This window comes from Oryctolagus cuniculus, chromosome 11 (assembly GCF_051225735.1).
Source record: "Oryctolagus cuniculus isolate XC-2025 breed Fujian yellow rabbit chromosome 11, ASM5122573v1, whole genome shotgun sequence".
Classification (NCBI taxonomy): Eukaryota; Metazoa; Chordata; class Mammalia; order Lagomorpha; family Leporidae; genus Oryctolagus; species Oryctolagus cuniculus.
In genome coordinates, this window is record NC_142877.1 from 91,454,857 (window position 1) to 91,470,666 (window position 15,810).

The 15,810-nt window shown below is 43.6% G+C and overlaps 1 pseudogene; it reads left to right on the plus strand.

Moving 5' to 3' along the window:
* The first annotated feature begins 407 nt into the window (after window positions 1-407).
* LOC100342031 (protein lin-28 homolog A pseudogene) lies at window positions 408-1,102 on the plus strand (annotated as a pseudogene).
* The last annotated feature ends 14,708 nt before the right edge of the window (window positions 1,103-15,810 follow it).

The window sequence follows — 15,810 nt, forward strand, 5'->3', positions numbered from 1 at the left end:
TGACTCCTAACCAATGCAGTGACTCTCTTCTGGCTTGAAAAGCTGACTTATTAATATGCAGTCTGGATAATTTACTAAAAAAAGATAATTTACTAAAAAAAATGAAAAGTTCAGTAGAGTACAGGGTATAAAGGGCTTTCTACCTATGTGTCCCCCAACTTAGCAAACTTCTGTAAACAGTTTCTTCACATAGAGAGTCTAGTTGAAGGATGATTAAATAGTAGCCCCAAATTAAGCAAACTCAATGAGAGAATACCCATGCAAGCACTGTTCAAATAGAACATTCACACAAGTGTTGGCTCTTTCTCATTGATTACAACTTTATTTGAAAGTGAGGGCCTCTGGACTTCTCTGGGGCCAGTAGCCACCCGACTAGGGGCCCGGGGCCGCGGGCTCTGCCGACGACCATGGGCCCCGTGTCCAGCCAGCAGTTTGCAGGTGGCTGCACTGCACTAAGGTGGCAAAGAAGGCGCCGGAGGACACGGCCTGAGCGGTGGATGAGCCACAGCTGCTGCACGGGGCCTGCATCTGTAAGTGGTTTAATGTGCACATGGAGTTCGGCTTCCTGTCCGTGACCGCCCACGCCGGGGTCGCGCTCGACCCCCTCCCCCCACACACACACCGTGGACATCTTTGTAAGCTGCACATGGAGGGCTTCTGGAGCCTGAAGGAGGGTGAAGCAGTGGAAGTCACCTTCGAGAAGTCCGCCAAGGGCCTGGAATCCATCCGTGTCACCGGGCCTGGTGGGGTGTTCTGTGCTGGGAGTGAGAGGCGGCCAACGGGGAAGAGCATGCAAAAGCGCGGATCTAAAGGAGACAGGTGCTACAACTGTGGAGGTCTAGACCATCATGCCAAGGAGTGCAAGCTGCTACCCCAGCCCAAGAAGTGCCACTTCTGCCAGAGCATCAGCCATATGGTGGCCTCGTGCCTCCTGAAGGCCCAGCAGGCCCCCAGCGCCCAGGGAAAGCCAGCCTACTTCCTGGAGGATGAAGAGGCGAGCCACAGCCCTGCCGTGCTCCCCAGGCCCAGAATTGAGCCGCAGTGGGTGGGGGCTGGTTTTTTGGCTATCAGGAAGTTTCAAGGAGCATCAACTGCAGAGTAGAGCAAGTGGAGACAGAGTGGGTTGGGGGGAGCTGGCATTGCCTCGTATCCCAGGCTGGGGTTCACAGCATCACCCCTTTTTCCCTCTTGCCAGGAGGAAGGAGTGAGGCAGGGAATTCCAACCATGCTGCATCCAAATGCAATTAAGGGGTTTGGGGGGATATCACCCTGCAACCTGCGTGCTTTATCCGAGGCCCCGCGTGCCAAATCTCTAGCTTTGGAAAGTTGCCTGGATGGGGGAAGTTTTCCTTTGAAGGGAGGATATGGAATGATACCTCCCTCACTGGGGTGAGAAGATTGGTTGTGGGACCAGATTCTTGGACCCAGCCCCCAAACCACTACATCCTGGGGCGGGGTGGGGGGACTCTCTCGGGAGTAAGGCAGGGTTTTCCACATCTTGTTTGCTCATAACTCCATCCTGGGACAGGGTGCTGGGAACTGTCCCAAGCAGTGGGTTGTGACTATCGGCAAAAAGGGTGGCTGGGGAACAGTCACAGACCTGCTGCTCCTGAGCTCACTCCTGACCCCATTCTGGGCCAATGCGATTTATTTTTTGCTCCCTTGGATAACTGCTCCTTGGGTCCCACTTTCTCCAGGATGCCAACTACACTAACTGTGTACGAACGACGCATCTTGTGCATTTGAACTGGGTTTGTATTTTTGTATATTTTAATCAAAGGCCCTCATTCCTGCACTGTGTTCTCAGATCCATGAGCAGTCCCAGGGATAAGTTCGCAGCAGCTCCAGGTCTGCACAGCAGGAAGGCTTTTTGTTGTTTTTATCACCATGGAGAGCAACTATCTGGAGTGCACAGCCTATTGAACTACCTCACTTTGCCAATTGGAGCTGGCTTTTTTGCCACAGTGTCCTCTTGAAGCCCCCTCCATCTTTAAAATGTTTCAGGGAGAAGAAGTGTTAATGGGGTTGCCCCCTGATTGAGCTCCTCCTCCCGGAAGACTGAAAATTAGTCTGGACAAAAAAAAAAAAAAAAAAAAATGGTGCAGAGAAATCAGGCCATGCCAGCTGAAAGGCCCAGAGAGGAAGCCATGGTCAGGTCTGCCTGACCCTAGGACACAGGTCTCTTGCTTCACTTAACAGAGCCATCCTTCACCAACCAGATTTAGGTGGGGCCCACTAGGCACAACAGGGTGTGTGTGTGTGCACATACACATGTGAGAGAAATGGAAGCTGGTAAGGATGAGTTGAAGACCAATACCCCGGTACCCATCCTGTGCTGTCCAGGGGTGAACATGAAGCAAGGACTAAAGAATCCTTAACCTTCTCAAATTCTTGGCTTCCAGGGAGACCCATAAGTGAGGGTCCCGGTGGTGGTGTCCAGAGCCAGTGTCCTGCCCTGTGACTGTAGTGATGACTGTGTCATGGTAACTAAAGGAGAAGGGGGTTTCATGTACATGCTGAGAGATCGCCGCAACCTACCTCACTGTGTTGAAACGGGACAAATGCAATAGAACGCATTGGGCGATGTGTGTCTGGTCCTGGGTTCCTGTCTCCCCCAAATGCTGCCCCCTGTAGTTATTGTATTTGTCTGGATCTTGTAGGACTTCACTGCATCTCTGAGTTGGTGATTGCTAGGTGGCCTAGTTTGTGTAAATATAATGTGTTGCTCTTTCTCCGTGTTCTTCGGGGGTTTTATTGTTTACAAACTTCTTTCTGTGTTGAGAGATACTGAGAAAAATAGCCAAAGCATCTTTGACAGAAGGTTCTGCACCAGGCAGAAGGATCTGAAACACAGGAGGCTCTCTTCTTGAAGCGGGGATCTTAAGCTGTCTTTGGTGTTCCCCTTCCCCTCTCCTATTCTGGATCTTCTGTCCTTAAAATGTGACTCCTAACCTACCCTCTTCCCCATTCCCCCATCCACAAAAGGAAATCTGCACCCCCACACGTAAACATTGAATCCTGGGTGTCTCCACACATCTAAAGGATTCCTACAAAAATTCTGAACAAAATAGGAAGCCTCCACCCCTTGTTCCCAACCTCCTGAGTCAAGACCATTTCCTGATGTGACTCATGCCAAAGACTTAAGACGTTCATGTATTTGGATGGGTCAGACCTCAATGTGTATCCTAAAGAAGAGAAGCTCCTGGGCATCTTATGTGTAGAAAGTGGGGTTTGGAGACCACGAAGGGGACTATGAATGTACATCCAAGTCACTCAGGAACTTTTATGCAGGTGCAAGAAACTTATGTCAAAGTGGCCACAAGATTGTTTGATAGGAGACGGACGAATGTAACTCCATGTTTACTGCTAGAAACCAAAGCTTTGTGTGAAATCTTTAATTTATGGGAGGGAGGGAAGGAGGGAGGGTGAGTGGGAAAGCTTGTGTCTGTTCTGTCGCTGATCCCCTCCCCTCATTCCTGAACTGCAGGAGACTACGCCCCCTTGGGGTTTGGTGACCCCATCACTGGGGTGTGTGTATTTGAAGGTTGATTTTTGCTGTTCTGGGTTCCTCCTTTCCAATTTTCTAATTGCTTTGTAACACATATACTGACTCTCCCCATCCTTTCTCCTTTACCTGTGGAAATACAATGAATAAATAAAGACCTATTGGTACTGAAAAAAAAAAAAAAAGTGAGTAAGAAGTCCAATGTCACCATTTATGGTAGAGGATAAAATTTTTTCATTTTCCGTGCAGAATTTTCAGTAAAGTTTGTAGGGACAAATATGTCTAAGGATATTCCCAAGTGCCTCTGCTCTCTCTCTATCCCTCTCTAATTCCTTCCCTCTGTCTCTCCATTCCTTCTTCCTCTCCTTGTGAGGGAATTGTCTAAAGATGATGCTCTTCTGTGCCAAGTGATGGCATAATTTTAAAATTCCTTTGGGAATAGATTCTTTGTTGCATCTATTTATGAGGGAAAATGTTATGTTATTTACAAATTGCTCAGTTAAGGCCTAATTTATCATAATTCAGCTTACCATCAGACTTAGAAATGCATGGACTAATCTATGTATTTTCAGTTTAGGACTTACCTAAATTACTAATATCACTCTTAATTGAAGTTTTTTTTTTAAACAATCTGACACTAATTTATTACACATCAGATATCACTACAAGGGAGGAATATATATAACAAAGTAAAGTAAACTCAAGTCCTAAGTCCTCAGGAAATGATTACCCTGCTTAGTAAGTGTCATCATTTCTAAACATACACACACTGTGTGTGAGAGGGGTGTGTGTGTGTGTGTGAGAGAGAGAGAGAGAGAGAGAGAGAGAGAGGTGTGCATATAATTTTAGAAAATTCGGTTTTAAAATATTTATTTAAAAATGTTACAGAGAAAAGGGGTGGGGAGAGAGAGAGAGAGAGAGAGAGAGCGAGAGAGCGCGAGAGCACGCTTCCATCTGCTGGTTCATTCCCCAGATGGCCACAAAGGACAGGGCTGGGCCAGGCCAGAGCCAGGAGTGTCATGCAGGTCTCCGACACAGATGGCAGGGCCCAAGTCTGTGGGCCATCCTCTGCTGCCCTTCCCAGGGGGTTGGATTGGAAGTGGAGCAGCTGGTACGTGAAGTGCAGTCCACATGGATTGCAGGCATTGGAGGCGACAGCTTAACCTACTGCACCACAACACTAGCCCCAGAAAATTCTTGTAGCTTTAACATTTTTGTATTTTCCTTAAAATGTCACTGTGATTTTAATACACCCCCAGTTTATTACAAGTTTCATAAATTCATTAATTATACTTTAATTGTACAATTGTGATACTAGCTTAAAATTGAACTAATTCAATAAGGGGAATATATACACAAGTGTTATTCTAATAAATCATCTCACATAAGTATTGAATTAGTTATGCTTTATTACAGTATCATTTGAAGGTGATAAATAATTGTGCTTTAAAAGTAATTTAATTCTGTATTGAACTGGCTCTATCGGCTTTCCTTTATTCCTTTCCTTCCTCCCTATTTTTTATTGCATCTCCACTTTCTTAATTTTATTTCTTAAAATGATTTATTTATTATTTATTTTAAAGGTAGAGAGTTGTAGGGAGAGAAGGAGGAAAAAAAAGAGGAAAGAGTGATCTTCCATCTTCTGGTTACTCCCCAAATGTCCCCAAAGCCAGAGCTGGGTAAGACTGAAGTCAGGAACTCCATCTTGGTCTTGCACAGGGGTGGCAGGAGCTCAAGTACTTGGGCCATCTTCCACTGCTTTCCCAGGGGCATTAGTAGTGACCTCAATTAGAAATGGAACAGGGGCCGGCGCTGTGGCACAGTGGGTTAAAGCTGCCACCTGCAGCTCTGACATCCCATATGGGCGATGGTTCAAGTCCCTGCTGCTCCACTTCCAATCCAGCTCTCTGCTATGGGCTGGGAAAGCAGTGGAGGATGGCCCAAGTGCTTGGGCCCCTGCGCCCACATGGTAGACCCAGAAGAGGCTCCTGACTCCTGGCTTCGGATCAGCTCAGCTCTGGCTGTTGCAGTCATTTGGGGAGTGGACCCGTGGATGGAGCCCCCCCCCCCGATCTACCTCTCTCTGTAACCCTGTCTTTCAAGTAAATAAAATGGAAAAAAGGAAGGAAGGAAGGAAGGAAGGAAGGAAGGAAGGAAGGAAGGAAGGAAGGAAGGAAACAGCCAACACTAGAATTTGTGCTCATGGGATGATGCTGTACTGCAATGCCACCCTCTCCCCTATTTTTTAAAAGTCTTATTCTGTACATTTTCCTTCACTTTTGGTTACATTGCATTAAATATTCAAAATACTAGGGAAAAAGGGCAGGCATATGAATATGAAGCTAACAAAAGTCAGTGTAGGTGTAGGAGGAAGAGGTGATGTGTTTCTCCATTGTCCCTAAACACTGCATTCTGATTTTCATTCATAGAACCAATGAGTATCAATACTTGCAAAAATAATAAGTTCTTCCTATATAACAAGTTCACTTTTAGGAAGGAAATGAATTCTCGTTTCTCAATTTTAATTATTGGTTAGTAGAGCCTGAGACACCACACATTATTGACTGATCTGCAGTATTTCTGAATAGATTAAGGTTGCTCCCAACTGAAAAATATTTTTACTGTTTTCTCATGTAAGGATCTAGTCCAAAACTTTGGTAGTAGGGGAATTCTGCTTTTGTGCCTACCCAGAAAATAGTTTTAGCTTAATTACCAAGACAATTGCATTTCAGCATATACAGCACCAATTAGTGCATTCAATATGGTCTTACTGCTCTGTAGCTCTTCCTCTCATGCTCTTCCACCCCCTGTCAGAGAGAGGCAGATGTTCCACTTTCCTATTATGCATCACATCTGGATTGGGACAGGCTCGAAAATAATTAGTCTGGATATTTTGCCTCCATAATTTATCTTCTGTTCTCATTGCTATGCTCCTACTGTGGATAATAGCTCTGCAAATTCTTTGTATCTGTTTTCTTGTTTTACTTAATGGATTAAAAACCTCTGAGCTCTTGTATATATTTGTAAGGATTGTTCATAGCTGTTAAGGGTCTAGCGTACTGATGCTGTTATATATACAATGGAGCAAATACTAGCTGATAGAATAAAAAAGGGAGAGAACAATCCAACATGGGAAGCGAGATACACAGCAGACCCATAGAATGGCAGATGTCCTAAACAGCACTCTGGCCTCAGAATCAGCCCTTAAAGCACGCGGATCTGGCTGAAAAGTCCATGAGAGTATTACAGGCATGGAAAGCCAAAACACTCTGGCCAAGAAAAAAAAAAAAAAAAAAACCCTACATGAAAGATCTCCGCAAGTGAGATCCCAGTGAAAAGAACAGGTCATCAAAGAAGGAGGTACCTTTCTCTGAAGGGAGGAGAGAACTTCCACTTTGACTATGACCTTGTCTAAATATGATCAGAGTTGGTGAACTCAAAAGGCTTCCATAGCCTTGGCGACTCATGACAAGAGCCTAGGGTGATTACTGATGCCGTAAACAAGAGTGCCAATTTGTTAAGTTAACAACAGGAGTCACTGTGAACTTACTCCTCATGTAGGATCTCTGTCCTTAATGTGCTGTACACTGTGATTTAATGCTATAACTAGTACTCAAACAGTATTTTTCACTTTATGTTTCTGTGTGGGAGCAAACTGTTGAAATCTTTACTTAATGTATGCTAAACTGATCTTCTGTATATAAAGAGAATTGAAAATGAATCTTGATGTGAATGGAAGGGGAGAGGGAGAGGGAAAGGGGAGGGTTGTGGGTGGGAGGGAAGTTATCGGGGGGGAAGCCATTGTAATCCATAAGCTGTACTTTGGAAATTTATATTCATTAAATAAAAGTTAAAAAAATATATATACAATGGAGCAGCATGGAATGCTTGTGCAATTTAAATAAATTCAGTTACACATGTGCAGGGGCACAAAGCAAAGAAGATCAATTGAATTTATTCACTGTCTGCAGCATGAGTTTGGGGATCTAAGAGTGGGAAATGAAAGACACAAATCCATCACACCTCTGGTTATCACAGTTGCTGACTGCTGGAGTGTGAGCATGTTACATCACTAAGTACACTCTTCATTTTTTTCATAGATTTTATTTATTTGAGAGAGTTATAGATAGGGAGAGGGAGAGGCAGAGAGATCCTCTATCCACTGGTTCACTCCCCAAATGGCCACCATGGCAGGAGCTGGACTGACCTGAATCCTGGAGTTTCTTCCAGGTCTCCCACGTGGGTTCAGGGGCCCAAGGACTTGGGCCATCTTCTACTGCTTTCCAAGGTCACAGCAGAGAGCTGGATCAGAAAAGGAGCAGCCAGGACTAGAAGTGGTGCCCGTTACCACCTTCATTTTTAAACATGTGGTAAATGTTTATTCTGTAACATAGTCCCTAAGTGCCTTCCATGCAAGGCAGCTTTAATTTGGTTCTTAACCAAAAAGAAGCAGAGCTCTGTTCTAAGGATAGAGAAAAAAAATTGTTTTGGACCTTAGTGAAAGATAGTACCATACTGTTCTTGAAGGTCATTTTCAGGGGCATTATTTCTATCTTTGCTTTAAAAACCAACTTTAAATGTCATTCTCGTGTGGCTTGCTTCTGTGCTGTAGATCCAGTACAGACTGAATCATCATTTAGCTTAATATAATCCACAACTTTGTGATGTAGATGTGGAGAAAATCATTGACAGAGGGCAAAGAAACTTTGTTGTTATAATTAAGGTGCTGGTGAATATTTCAGATACCATTTTATAGTCCAAGTGAGATGCTGGAGAGATTTGCTAAATCGAGACCAGGCTCCAGTGCAAATCTGGAATCCGAATCAGGAGTACTTGAGACTTTGTTTGGTAAAAGTGCTAAGAATGAGTGCATGTGTTATAAATTCTATGGCTACTTACAGAAATTTAAGTTACTAGAGCCATATTATTTAATTGGACAAAGTATGTAAATCTCCTTATTTTTCTGTTTTCCTCTTTTGCATTTTGTTACTAATTAATAATACTCAAATAATATACTGGAATGTAAGTATAAGAATTTAATTTGAATGTTACTGAGCAAAAACTAATTTTTTAAAGAAAATCCATTGTCATTTATTATTAAAATCTATTTACATATATTAATGAACTATGAAAAAATGTTAAAGATACAACAGTAGAGGTAAACATTGAACTCTTTGTATATGATTGGCTTGTGATAAGTGCTTGCCTTACATAATGTATCTTAATGTTCAGAGCATGTTTATTTAGTAGGCATTATTTTTATTGGCCATCATTACCAATGAGAAGAGATATAAAGACATCTGATAATTTTTCTTAAAGCCACAACTAGGAAGTGTGAGCACTTCTCTCTAGTCCCAAAGGCAATTGGATGAACCACTAAACCATCCTGACACAGACAAGGAAATTAGACACTCAAATATAGTATATAAAATTTAGTGATGATGCCATCCAATTAGAAAATAATCTGGTTCATCAGAAATGCTTGCAACCCATTACTTCAAGTCACATATTGTTTTCATTCTTCAAAAAACTGTTGTTTTCATTTTATTTGAAAGCAGAGGGGTGGAGAAAGAAAAGAGAGAAGGGGAGGGGAGCGATCTCCCATCTGCTGGTTCATTCCCCAAATGCTTGCAACATCCGGGACTAGGCCAATACAAAGCCAGGAGCCCAGAAGTCAACCCAGGTCTCCTTGACTTGCAGCTACTCAATTACTTGAATCACCATCTGCTGTCTCCCAGGGTACACATTAGTAGGAAGTGGATTGGAAGAAGAGGAGCTGAGACTCCAACTAGGCACATCCATAGGGTACACGGGCATCCCACGCAGGGTCTTCACTGCTGCACCAAATGCCTGTCCCTTGCTCTTTCGTTCTTAGGCCCTGTCTCATATTCTTTCAGCCCTGCTGCTTTAAAAATCACTGTGGCCTTTGTTTCAGTCTTGTGTCCATGTCTTTTTGTTGCTATGATTAGGAATGGTGTCAGCTTCTTCAGCTTCACAGGGAGACACCAGGGTTGCGCTGCACTAGTGCAGAGGTAGTGCGAGGAGGGGAGAAGGAAGTAGTTGTTAGTGCTGCCACCATTTTTTCTGACTCAATCAATGGTCAAGTTGACTTGTGCCTAGAATAATGCGACTGCAATGGTGTATCATCTCGGAGCTCACTTCTTCACAGTTAAAAGAGTTGTCAATACTCTCAGCCTTCAAAGCTTCCTTGCTTTTGAGCTGTGGCACTCCGTTCTGTCTTCTAACTGACCGTGATAGTGAACTTTCCTGGCCAAGGTCTTAGATCATTGCATTGTTGTTAAAGCACATGTGTACTTTATATTTTTCTCTCAGTACACCTAGCACTAACATTAGCCACCAGTGACCATTTCCTCCTGCTTGGATCTACTCTCTTCTCAGTCTCATTGTTGCCATAATATTTCTGCCATCAACTTTCTCTTCAGTCTTCCCGTGCTCATCCTTGAATGAAATGCCTGCTAAATAAACATGCTCTGAAGATTAAGTTACCACATATTAAGGGGAGCATTTAAATCCAGTGCCAAGCACATACAAAGTATGCAATCAGTATTTACTATGACTGCTGCTGTTATTACATCTCTAAAATTAAGCCCCTTTTCAGTGTTCATTGACAAATAGATCTAAATGATAAACTTTGGTTGACAATAAATAATGACAGACTATGTTAAAAAAATGTTAGTGAGGCCAGCGCTGCGGCTGATTAGGCTAATCCTCCGCCTGCAGCGCCAGCACCCCGGTTGGGGTGCTGGATTCTGTCCCGGTTGCTCCTCTTCCAGTCCAGCTCTCTGCTGTGGCCCAGGAAGGCAGTGGAGGATGGCCCAGGGCTCTGCACCCGCTTGGGAGACCAGGAGGAAGCACCTGGCTCCTGGCTTTGGATCAGCGCAGCACACTGGCCGTGGTGGCCATTTGGGGGGGTGAACCAACGGAAGGAAGACCTTTCTCTCTGTCTCTCTCTCTCTCACTGTCTAACTCTGCCTGTCAAAAAATAAAAATAAATAAATAAATAGTGAAACATTTTTCTCAATTTGTGTCATGCAAATTAAATTTTTGTACTTATATCCCAATATATTATTTGAATATTACTAATGTCCCTTTCGATAGATCACTTCATACTCATCACAAGAATTGAATTAAGGAAGTCAGAACATTCTCTGCAAGTCACATTCTCTGCAAGTCATAGCAATATGAATAGGTACCTACATAACATTTGATCACGATAGTAGACAACTGTTATTGCTTTACATATTTACTTTTTATTTTTTTTTTTTTTTTTTTTTTTTTTTTTTTTGACAGGCAGAGTGGACAGTGAGAGAGAGAGACAGAGAGAAAGGTCTTCCTTTTGCCGTTGGTTCACCCTCCAATGGCCGCCGCGGCCTGCGCGCTGCGGCCGGCGCACCGCGCTGATCCGATGGCAGGAGCCAGGAGCCAGGTGCTTTTCCTGGTCTCCCATGGGGTGCAGGGCCCAAGCACCTGGGCCATCCTCCACTGCACTCCCTGGCCACAGCAGAGGGCTGGCCTGGAAGAGGGGCAACCGGGACAGAATCCGGCGCCCCGACCGGGACTAGAACCCGGTGTGCCGGCGCCGCTAGGCGGAGGATTAGCCTAGTGAGCCGCGGCGCCGGCCACATATTTACTTTTTATCATCAGAATATATTCCTTCTGGAAGGTGTCAGGAGCGTAATAAATCTTCCCAGGCAGATGAATCTATTAATTCACAAGCTTTTATTGGGATTCCGCTCCCAGGCAAGGTTCACCAGTCCCAACAGAGCAACAGATCGGGGGCCGGGGAAGTCGCGCGTCACAGGTTGGGAGGGCTCCTTTTATAGATACAGGGCGTGGGGGTTAAAGGTTGAGGCAGGTCTCATCCTCACTGGTTGACCTTTAGGCACCCAAGGGACCTTGACAAGGACTTTTTGTCCCCAGAAGTATGGGTAGGGACTCTCCATTCCCGGAAGTGTAGCCTTCTCTCCTTGCAGATCCCAAAGCTACCGCCTTCTACTTAAAAATTTCACTGTAAAATAGTACACCTGCTCCTTCAGCAGTCTCATACATTTCGTTTTTATCAAGTTTCTTGATTGCATAAATTTCTCTTGTGCTTGACCAAATCTCATGTCATTTTGTTCATCATGGCTTTTGGAGAAATAGGCTAGTGTGTGTGTGTGTGTGTGTGTGTGTGCGTGTGCGCACACACACTCATGTGCCATATAGACCAAATGTGTAGATTTATCATCTACTTTTGGGTAAGTTCATGCTATGATATTTGCACAATGATGAAAGTTATCTAGTAATTTGTTTCTCAGATTCTGTGTTGTTAAACAACATATTACCGTACTTTTCTCCACTGCTACACCTGGTAGAATTCTACGCATTAATAAGAAAGCTTTTCTTCTCCAAGTCTCCGCTCTTCTAGGAGAACTTCCATGACTGAACTGAGTGCCCTCTTTGGGCTTGTCTAGCCCCTAGGCCATGTTTACCCGTTGCAATCATAAGCACCTATTTATGTTGTAATTTCCAATGTATAGTACCCACCCTGAATGAAAACCACTTGAGAACAAGGATCTCCGTGCCTAGAACTGTGCTGCTCTATAATAACTGTGTAAATGAGTAGATGAACAGTAAGCAGATGTTTTAGTGAGCTTTTGATCACTGTATCAAAATACCTGACACAAGCTACATATGAAGAAAAGAGAGTTGATGTAACTCACAAATTTGGAGGTTCAGGGCATGGTACCTGCATCAGCTCAGTTCTGGTGATGTCCCCAAAGTAGGTGGTGGATGGCAGATGGCAATGGAAGGCATATGCACTGGAACGAGTTACCACAATTCAAGCCAGGAAGCAGAAAATAGGAGGAGCCAGGCCAGTTGCTTTTGTCTCATGAGAAATCAAAGAATTCTATGTGAACTTCCTCAAGTTCCTAATGACCTAAGGCCCTCCCACTAAGCCCCATCTCCTAAAGGTTCCAACCCTTATGAACCCAGCTGCAATCACGTGTGCCCTTAGAGAATACTCAAATCATGCCACAAATACATCACTGAACAATCGGCCATGCATAGATTGAATTTTTGGCTTATATAAATATATAGGCATCCCTTCAATATCATGAGCAGCTTAGGCAGGAGAAAACATTTTAAAATAAAATTAAAAAGTAGAGTTTTTTTTGATAAAATAATTTCAAATCTTGAAAGTTTTTCACTTCCCAAACTCATTTGATTGATGTTACACTTAAAATTAGGGAAGGGTTTGTATCAGAAAATGAGGGCATGCCCTTAGCTTTGCAAATTCTTTTTCTTATTAAACCACAGACCTTTTGACTCTGGTTTACATATTCATTTTAATCTTAAAATAATGAAATTACACGAGAGATAGGTTGATAGTTCATGAAAATCTGGCTGCTCTGTGATAACTGATGAGGGGCTTCACAACAAACATCACAACTGAGAAGTTGCTCGGACAGGCCCTGGTGCGTGTGGCAGGAGATCCTGGAACTGGGGACGACAGCGACCGCAGCAAGGGGAGAGGGAAAGGGTGTGCTAGAGAGGGAGGGAGCAGCTTTCCCGTTACAATAAGACAGTCTCCTGGTTTGTCCTGACGGCTGCTCACACCAACACCAGCACGACTCATTCACACACACACACACACACGCGCGCGCACAGCCATTGTAACCTGTTCGTCCTTAATTACTGTCCCAGTATGTTTTCTGTTGTACTAATAGAATACCTGAGAGTGGGTAATTGATAAAGGACACAGGTTAGTTTTGCTTATCATTGTGCAAGCTGTGAAATCACAGGTTGGGGCCACATCCGGTTGAGGGCCTTGTACAGCTTCCAGTCCTGGTGGAAAGCAGAAGGGCAAGTGAGCTCCTTTATGGGAGAAGGAAAAGGAAGGAAGGTGAATTCTGTAATTGCTCATTATTTCCCGTGAAGATGCATTTATCCATTCATGCAGGCTCTGCCTCTTGACCCAGTCACTTGTCACTGTACTCTCCCTCCCAGCACTGCCACAATGACAAGCAAATTTCAACAGGAGTTCAGGAGGGAACAAACAGTATTCAAACGATAGCCGTTACCATGTATTATTTCAGCGATCAAGATTCTTGGCAAAATCGAGTGCCAACCAGAAAGAGAAAATTCACACGCTGCAAGAGCCTCCTGTCTTCCTTGAATCTACTTTTCCTCCCTTCATATCTATTCTTAAGAAAGTCAGAGGGGCATTCTAAGAATTGAAGGCTGATCAGAGTGTCCTTCAAAGCCTCCAGCATCTTCCCATTCCATTTGGGATAGAACCTCTGATGCACAGTCACTTTCTCAAAGATGTCCCTGACTTCACTTTCACCTTTGCCACTACTTTCCAATGACCTTGACCTTTTTGGAAGTGCTTATCACCCTTATTTCCCCCATTAAACTATAAACCAGATAAAGCATATATATTATGATTATTTTTATTACATCTCTCTTAACTGGCACAGTGCCCAATGACTACTGGTGGTTAATAAATGTTTGTTGAATGAATAAACCATGTAATCAGGGGAAAGCTATAGATATACATATAATTCCCCTATCAATTGAGGCTACTTGGAATGTTTTGTCATCAGTTATTTTGGCAGGAACCAGGTGTTACTTGCTTCAACTGTGCTCTATAGCATCTTGGCTTCTAACTAAACAAGTTTCCTCTATCTTACAGGCACATTTGGCAATCTTTTACCAGGTTTCTCTCCGTGTTAGTAAATATTCTTCCCCTGAAAGCTTACATACACTGACAAATTTGAGATCATGTGAAATCACTCACCCTGGGTGCTGCACATCTTCTGTATTCATGATTCTTCGGTTGATCTCAGAGGGATGTCAGTTTTCTTCTGTTTTGTTGGCATTTTCTGACCACAGTGCACCATGTTCCCCACCTATCTGCTCCATCATTCTGTTCAATATTCCTAGTTTCTGTGATAGCATGTAGCTCCAAACCGTGGTCTCGTACTCACTTGAATATCAACTTCACCAGGGAAGTTTAGAGAGAATCTTGATTCTGAAGATGTACTAAGAAAGTAGTACCCCTTGGTCAGCTGCTTCACGCCTCCTACACACCTTCCTCTCTTCAAGGCAGGAGTCTAGTTTCTTATGAAGTTGCAACTCTCATCCTCAGTACCCAACCTGTGATTGTTGGCTGCCCACACATGTTTGAATCTTTGTTTCACACAACACCTGCCATTTTGATAAGCTTTCTCTCCCCAACCTTGCCAGTCTTCCATAATCACTATTACCCAATTAGATAAACTTTTTAAAGTTCCAAATATGGGAACATGACATTGAACTTTTAAAATATGTTTGTCGATTTGTATTTCTTCCTTTGAAAGATATCTGTTCAGACTATATGTCCATTTTTAAATAGATCATTTGTGGAGGTGTTTATTTGTTGTATTTTGAGTTCCTTATATATTCTGGATATCAATTCTTTTGCCAGATGAGTAGTTGGCAATATTTTTTTCTATTCATTTGGTTGACATTCATCTTCTGTAAAAGCTGAAATGCTGATTGGGAAGTCAGTGTAAGGATTTGTCCCCTTCTGGGCTTCGTCATAGTGATCTGGTTGGTCAGCTTCCTGAGGGACCAATACTCAAGACCAACTAACTGAAGACTGTCAGTCTCTGCAGACTCCTTTGCTTGTGTGGGTCAGTTTTCTAGAAGGAAAATGCAGTGCCCTGCCTGGAGGGAGAAAGAGAACATAGGAGGGAAAAGGAGAAGTGCATCTCGGGTGTGAGCTGCTATTTACACAGCTTTTAAAAAATAAATAAACCTCCTCTTTTCAAATCCACTTGTGTCCTACCTAACTTGTGTGTGACATTGTTTCCAGGTCCGGAGCTTTGCTGCCTTTCTGCATTGCTACTAGCTTGCTGCATAGGCTCCCACCATGTGGGTCAAAGCTTCAACTTCTTCTACTCTCTAAACTCAGTTATCACTTATCCATCTGGCAGCTTCTAAAACTTCATCATCACTTTTCTTCTGGATATGTTGTCTTTATTTTCTGTAATCATTTTCAACATCATTTTGTGATCATTTAAATATAGTTACATAGTTTGGTCAGTCCACCAGATACTGTCATAACTTTGTAACTCGATTCATTACAAGAGTTTCCTAAGGCCGGCGCCTCGGCTCACTTGGCTAATCCTCTGCCTGCATTGCCAGCAGCCCGGGGTCTAGTCCCGTTTGGGGCGCCGGATTCTGTCCTGGTTGCCCCTCTTCCAGGCCAGCTCTCTGCTGTGGCCCGGGAGTGCAGTGGAGGATGGCCCAAGTAC